Genomic DNA, 8214 nt, shown 5'->3' on the forward strand with positions numbered 1-8214 from the left:
TCGGGCTCTCTGCTCAGCAGGGAGCCTGCTTCCTTCTCTCTCTCTCTCTCTGCTGCCTCTCAGTGTACTTGTAATTTCTCTCTGTCAAATAAATAAATCTTTAAAAAAAAAAAAAAAAAAAAGGTGGTTCTATTAAAGCTGGGGGACCGGACCCAGGGGCAGTAAGAGCTGCTGCTCTGGGGCTGTGAGCGGTGACTGATTACATAGCAAGGACTTAACAATCAGATCCTAGGGGGCTTCCTGGATGAACGTCACACAGATCCTACCCAGAAGTGGGGGCAGGGGGGTGGGCGTACAGGGGGCGGTTGCTGAGGGTCAGCTTGCCTTCTAACCCCCTCATCAGTAGCACTTCTTCCTGAAGTTCTCCTTAATAAAGGAGAATTCCAGATAAATGCCAGTGTATAAGGCTCAGGGATGTATCTTTGATACACTTTTATCCAGGTCCATTCTCAGAAAAATCTTTTGTTCTCGTCACTTTCTCTCGCCCACTGATCTCTTCCATGACCCACTTCCGAGACCCACACTAGATGGAGATGAAAGTCATAGCAAGGATTTTACAGGAATTGTTGAAGTTCTGTTTCTATTCAGCCAATAAATATTTAATAAATATTCAATAAATATTCAAAAGTTGAATTCTGTCTAGCTGGGAAACCCTATCCCTATTTCCAATTTGTGGTCTGCAAAATTCACTTTTTGCATTTTCCCCTCTGCAGCTATGAAATATTCATTAATGCCTTCATCTACAGTGCACTGGTTTCAATTTCCACTTATACACAGATAACTAATTTACATCTCCAGGGCAGGTCTCAGCTCTAAGCTCCGATCTGTGATCTGTAAGACTGTTTGGGGGGTGGTTATTTTGGGGATTTTATCCTTTTTTTTTTTTTTTTTGGCTTTGCTGAGGTATAATTGACAAACAAAAACTGTGTATGTTTAAGTTTAAGGCGCATAACTTGATATACTTTGTGAAATCTTGGCCACAACCAAGCTAATAAGCATATCCATCACCTCACATAATTACCGGTGTGTGTGTGTGTGTGTGTGTGTGTTAGGAACACTTAAGATCTAGCTTCTTGGCCAATTTCAAGTATATAATACAATATTGCTAACTGCAGTCACCACACTGTTTATTAGATCTCCCAGATTTTTTTGTCTCTTATAACCAACACTTAGACCAACGTCAGTCCATTTCCTCCTTCCTCTAGCCCCTGGCCACCACTATCCTACTCTCTGCTTCTACAAGTGCAGCTATTTTTTATTTTTATTTTTTTAACAACTGATACTCAATTCATTAAAAAGGTTGATTTAAGCATCTGCAATGGTGGCTTCAGCCTCAACTCCTGGCCCAGTACTGATGGAAGTCACCTGTTTAACCGTCTCAGAAGGACTGTGCGAATCCATGGGTCTCTTGTGGATCCTCATCTGAAGACGATCTCAAGTCTTGGAACTTTCACCATGATGAGTTTTTCTTGTAGTGATTTTCAGACTCTTGGTGGGCATCTGAACTGGTCCTTTCACTCTGAGAATTCTTTTCCTTTGTGCCTCTGATCAAGTCAGTACTTAGCTTTTCGAAAGATTTACGTTGCAGCCGTTGAGAGTAATTCTATTTCAAGGAATCACCCGCCTCTGGTTCCACGGGTGTCTTCCCCATGTCTTTAAAAGCCGTGGCTGCTGTGTGGGTTTCTGACGGGCTTGTTCATCCGTGAGAGCAGACAGTCGTGAGTCAGGAGCAGGAGAGGGGCGTCCAAGCCTCTACTGTAGCCGAGACCGTGTCTTCCTCAAAGAGCAGTGTGGCTCTTTTAGATTTCACACATGAGTGAGACCTTGCAGTACTTATCTTTCTGTGTCTGGTTTTTTACTTAGCACAATGCCTTCCAGATCATCCATGTTGCTGCAAATAGCAGAATTTCATTTTTTTAAGCCTTAAAAATACTCCAGTGTGTGTATGCAAATTTCACACCTTCTTCATTCATTCAACCATCAAAGGACACTTAGGTTGTTTCCATATCTTGGCTATTGTGAATAATGCTACAACGAACTTGGGAACGCAGATAGCTCTTTGAGATATTGTTTCATCTCCTTTGAATATATGCCCAGAAGTGGGATTGCTGGGTTTTAAGGCAGTTTTTTTTTTTTTTTAAGATTTCATTTATTTATTTGACAGACGCAGCGAGAGAGGGAACATAAGCAGGGGGAATGGGAGAGGATGAAACAGGCTTCCACCAAGCAGGGAGTGCGATGTGCGGCTTGACCCCAGCACCCTGGGATCTTGACCTGAGCCGAAGGCAGACGCTTAACGACTGAGCCATGCAGGCGCCCCTAGGTGGTTCAATTTTTAATTTTTTGAGGAACTTCTATACTGTCTTCCATAATGGCTATATTAGTTTATATTCCCACCAACGGTATGCAAGAGTTCCAATTTCTCCATAGCCTCACCTACACTTGTTAATTTTCTTTTTCTCTCTTTTTTTAGAGAGCAAGAAAGAGCACGCAAGTGGGGATGAGCAGAGGAAGTGTGAGAGAGAGAATACCAAGTAGGTTCCATGCTGAGTGAGGAACCTACTCAGGGGCTTGATCTCATAACCCTGAGATCATGACCTGGGCTGATATCAAGAGTCGGATGCTCAACTGACTGAGCCACCCAGGCACCCTTTAATTTTTGTCTTTTTTTTTTTTTTAAAGATTTTATTTATTTGAGAGAGAGAAAGCATAAAGAGGGGGAACAGCAGGTAGAGCTATAGGGAGACCTGCTCCCCTATAGGCAGAGTCCCATGTGAGGTTTGATCCCAGACTTTCAACTGACTGGGCCACCCAGGCACCCCTTGTTTTTGGGTTTTTGTGTTTTGTTTTGTTTTTTATAATAGCCATTCAACCAGATGTGCAATGTCATCTCATTGTGGTTTTGATTCGAATAGCCCTGCTGATTGGTGATGTTGAGCCCTTTTTCATATACTTGTTGGACGTTTGTATGTCTTCTTCGAAGAAATGTCTATTCACGTCCTTTGCCCAATTTTTAATTGACTTATTTGGTTTTTGCTATTTATTTGAGTTCCTTCTGTATTTTGGATATTGACCCTTTATCCAACAGATGATTTGCAAACATTTTCTCCCACTCCATAGGTTTCCTTTTCTCTCTTTTGATTTGTTTCCTTTGCTGTGCAAAAGCTTTTTATAGCTCAGTGCAATCCTACTTTTCTGTTTTACTCTTATTGCTTGTGCTTTTGGTGTTATATCTGTGAAACCAATGCCAAGACCAACGTCCTGAAGCTTTTCCCCTATCTTTTCTTCTAGTAATTTTGGACTTTCCGATCTTACATTTAAGTCTTTAATCCAGTTTGAGTTCTTCTGTGACTAGTGTTAAGACAGGGCCCAATTTCATTTTCTGCATAGGCATATCCAGTTTTCCCAGCAGCATTTGTTGAAGAGACTAGTGTTGAAGAGATTATCCTTTCCCCCACTGGATATTCTTGGTACTCTGTTGAAAATCAGCTGGCCATAAATTTATTATAAAGTATGAATCTCTTCTGTTCTTTTGGTCCATATGCTTGTTTTTATTCCACCCCCATATTGTCTTGATTACCGCAACTTGTAATACACTTAAAAACAGAAAGTGTGATGCCTCCAGCTTTGTCTTTTTTTTTTTTTTTTTAGATTTTATTTATTTATTTGACAGAGAGAGTGAGAACACAAGTAGGCAGAGAAGCAGGCAGAGAGGTAGGAGAATGTAGGCTCCCTGCTGAGCAGAGAGCCTGATGCCGGGCTTGATCCCAGGACCCTGAGATCATGACCCGAGCCGAAGGCAGAGGCCCAACTCACTAAGCCATCCAGGCACCCCAACTTTTTTCTTTCTCAAGACTGCTTTGGCAATTGGGGCAGGCGTGTGGTCCCGTATAAATTTTATAAGTTTTTTTTTAATTTCTGTAAAGAATATCATTGGGATTTTGATAGAGTTTATACTGAATCTGTAGATCACTTCTATCTGTATAGACATTTTAAAAATATTAAGTCTTCTGGTCCATGAACATGAATGCCTTTCCATTTGCTTCTCTTGTTTGATTTTGTTAAGCAATATTTTGTAGTTTTCAGTACATTAATCTTATATCCCTTAGTTACGTTTATTCCCAAGTATCTTTTTCTTTCTGGTGCAATTGTAAAGGGGATCACTTTTAAATTTCCATTACAGACAGTTTGCTGTTAGTGTATAGACATGCAACTAACCTGTCTTGATGTCGTATCCTACAAATTTACTAAATTTGATTATTAGTTCTAACAGATTTTTTTATGGGGTCTTTAGAGTTCTCTGTTTATAAAATCGTACCATCTACAAACAGGGACAATTTTAATTTTTCTTTCCTGATTTGGGGACTATTCATTTCTTTTTCTTGCCTAATTGTTCTGGCTAGGACTTTCAGGACTATGATGAATAAAGCTGACATCCTTGTCTTGTTCCCGATATTAGAAGAAAAGCTTTCTTTTTTTTTTTTGCCATTGAAAATGTTAGCTATGGACTTGTCAAATATTAATGTTTATTATGTTGAGGTACATTCCCCTTATAGTTCTTTGAAAGTTTTTATCATGAACAGGTCAGGTGTTCCATTTTGTCAAACACTTCTGCATCTATTCAGATGTGATTTTCATCACAGTATTCCCCACAGCTGTTCCGAGGGCACCAGGCAAATGGGGCCTGGAGTAGAACCGCAGTTGGGTCTCAGAATTGAAATGGGGATGGACTTTGTCTTCAGCACTGCAGACCTTCCCCATCTCCCCCATCCTGGATTTTTCAAGTCAAGCTGCACAACCACCTTCTAGGGACAGTCAGCCCACCAAGCCCAGCTGAGCTGGTCATGAAGAATCACCCAGCATCCACCCACTTCATCACACTTTATCCACCCACTCCACGTGCAGTGTGCGTAACCGGCCTGGACTACGGGACTTCCCCAGCACTGTTCTCAATCACCTGGCCTCGCTGACGTCCAGCCTCCTTCTGCTGAGAGGCCCTAGTACTGAAAATCTATAAACTACCCTAATAGGACAAAAGTAATGTTGGAAAATGCAGATGTCTTTCATCATATGAGATGCACACCCTCGAACCCTGTCAGAGAATGGGGGCCCCGCCACCGTACATAACAGAGAAGATGTTCTGTTGCCCTAAGCCACCTAACCTATAAGCAGTATCTTCCTACACATTGAGAGCTCACCTGTCAAGTTCCAAACACTTTCTACCCCATCCGGGTTCTTAGAAGAGTAACCTAGAACAACCCAAGAAGGCATCCCTTTCCCACTATGACCTTTCTCTTCCCATCTACCCCAGGAAAGTGCTGGATCCAAAGCTGTTACTGATGGTGAAATCCCAGGACAGAGGAAACAATTTCTATGTGAGACCGTGGAGCTGACCCAGACTACTGAGCTGCATGACAGCGGAAGTGTGACTGCTACGGGAAGTTGCTCAATCCCTTGGACTCTTTTGGTCAAGGTACATGGTTGTCCCTGTTGTGGGTTGGGGACACTAAGAGCACAGCCAGCCAGCCTCACTGTCCAGGGGCTTTGCAGTCCATTAGGACCCATCTTTGGGGGTGGAATGAATAGGGCTAGTATTTCCCACTTCTCACATGCCTGACTCCTGACCTGAGAGTATGTTCTAACATCCTCATTTTAGTATCTTAATATATGAGATTATTCAATATTGATCAAATAGAAGATAGACTTAATTATTGGTGATTATACTTTGCTTTGGGTAAATAATAGATTCTGGATCCTCTAAAGCATGGCTGTTCTACTTCATACAAGTGGGGCTCTGTGGCTGCAGAAACAAGAGACCACAGTACAAAACTTCAGCAGTTGAAATATCCTAAATAATGGCAACCCCTGAGTAGAAAGTGTTCTGGACTGAGATTAAATATCTCCAAACACATCTGATGTACTTAACTTAAGTAACCGTGTTTAAAAAATGGCTTACACACCTCAGTTTATCAAATATTAAGTCAACATGAACCATGATTCAGGAACATATAAAGTTTGTGTATGTGAGTTATAATGGACATTTACACACAATATATTTCATATGTAACTTGTCCTCACTTAAGAGATTTAGGAACTAAAACAAAACAAAAACTGAGATGTGCACTAACGTTCCAAGACCTGTGAATAAACCCGAAAGGAGAGCAAGGCGCCACCCAGTGTTAAAGAAGTCTGAAACAAAACTCCGTCCAGCTGGGAGGACAGTCCCCTGGTCAGCTGCTTTCCACCTGTTCGGACGGGTGGACTGGGTTTCGTGAGGACAGAACACCCTGTGGCACCTCGCACAGGGTGACTGCTCAGCGGTGTGTCCGGCCACCGCCCCAGCTATTCACAACCAGTGCCATCTAAGTGTGGGCTCTGGGGCTGTGACATCGAACAGTCTGTATGTCACCCCTGGTTCATGGCTGCCTCAGTTTCCCATGCCGTTGATTTGCACTTGACTCTCTTAGGTAATATTTGATTTGCCAGGACATTCAAAGAGTAGGGCTGAATTCTGGAGAAGCCATTTACTCACTTGGCTTCCTGAGGACAGTATTCTTGTTTCTGAGATAGGGTTCCCTCATCCATAAAATTAAAATATAACACGTCCGTAGAAGTCCACTACAATATGTATTAACAATCAGGTCTCTAGAATATAGTAATTACTACTCCATGGGATGGTTCATTTTATGTTGCCGCTGTGACTGGTCCATGATACTTGGTTCAGTGTTACTCTGGGTGTGTCTGTGAGGGGGCTTCCAGATGAGCTTTGAATGGGCAGACTGGTAAAGCAGGGTAAGTGGGCCTCCTCAGTCCACTGAAGGTATGCACAAAACAAACGTGGAGAAAGACTAAGTTCACTCTCGGCCTGAGTGTCTTTCAGCTGGGACACTGTTCTGCCGTCAGACTGACTTACACTGTGAGCTACACCATAGGCTCGCCTGGTTCTCAGGCCTTTAGATTCAGATGAGAACCATATCATAAGTTCTCCTGGGCCTGCACATCTTGGGACTTCTCAACCGTTATAACTGCATGAGCAGATCCCTCACAATAAAGCCCTTTAGACAGATAAATATACAGACAGAGAGACAGAGAGCCTAGTGGTGCTGTTTTTCTGGAAAACCCAGACTGATATTCTCAGTAAAGTTTGTCAGCTTTTCGCCTGATTTGAAGACAGAGTGACAATTTCTAAGCTCTTTATGTACCAGACCAGAAACCGGAAGTCTGGCATTTTTTTAAATAGAAGTCTACATTTTTTTAATAGAAAAAACAAAATATAATAATCAAAGAAATATCCCCCCCCCAAAAAAGTAAGGAAAATGTTAATTTTAAAATAAAGAGGGTTAGTCCTGGAGATCCAAAATGTGAATAACAGGAGTTCCCGAGAGAACGGAAACACAGTCAGTCAGTCACCCAGGAAATAATACAAGAAAGGCAGGACCGGAGGAATGTGCTTCCGGATGAAAGGACCAACAGGAGGCCAGGTTCATGGGTCCACATACACCACAAAACCTAAGTGCGAACTATCAGGATATTTGCTTCCAAAAGAAAATCAAGAATATCTCTAAAAAAAGGAAAACAAGAGTCATTTTCCAAAAAATTACAGCTTAGAATTCTATGTCCAGTCAAAATAATGCTCAGGTGTGAGAGTAAAAGAAGGAAGTCTTCAGAAATGCATGATCTCCAAAAATGCAACCCTACATCCCCTGGGAAGATGAGTAAGAGGCAGAGAGGGCACATGACTGACACAAGTAATTAACTGATAAAGGAAAGATCTGGAGTGAGGAGAAGCAGTTTCCCCAAGAGCAAACAATGGATTTTCACGTAGATATTGGGATGTGAACATTTTAGGAGGATGGGGGAAGGATGGGTAGGGCTGGGGAAGGGGGAAGAGTAGGAACCTTCATCATTCAAAGGAGAAAATAACTGGATACACTTAAATCTGAAAAAAAATAATAAATCACTGCAATACAAACATGAACCTGAGAAATATGAAATTAAACACTGGACCAGGGGCGCCTGGGTGGCTCAGTGGGTTAGGCCGCTGCCTTCGGCTCAGGTCATGATCTCAGGGTCCTGGGATCGAGTCCCGCATGGGGCTCTCTGCTCAGCAGGGAGCCTGCTTCCTCCTCTCTCTCCCTCTGCCTGCCTCTCTGCCTACTTGTGATGTCTCTCTGTCAAATAAATAAATTAAAAAAAAAAAAAAAAAAAAAAAAC

The 8214-nt window shown here is 42.2% G+C and overlaps 1 pseudogene; it reads right to left on the minus strand.

Moving 5' to 3' along the window:
• Window positions 1-1305: 1305 nt before the first annotated feature.
• Window positions 1306-8214, minus strand: part of LOC132014597 (small ribosomal subunit protein uS10-like) — a 7889-nt pseudogene continuing 980 nt past the window's right edge.

Source organism: Mustela nigripes, chromosome 3 (genome assembly GCF_022355385.1).
Source record: "Mustela nigripes isolate SB6536 chromosome 3, MUSNIG.SB6536, whole genome shotgun sequence".
Lineage (NCBI taxonomy): Eukaryota > Metazoa > Chordata > Mammalia > Carnivora > Mustelidae > Mustela > Mustela nigripes.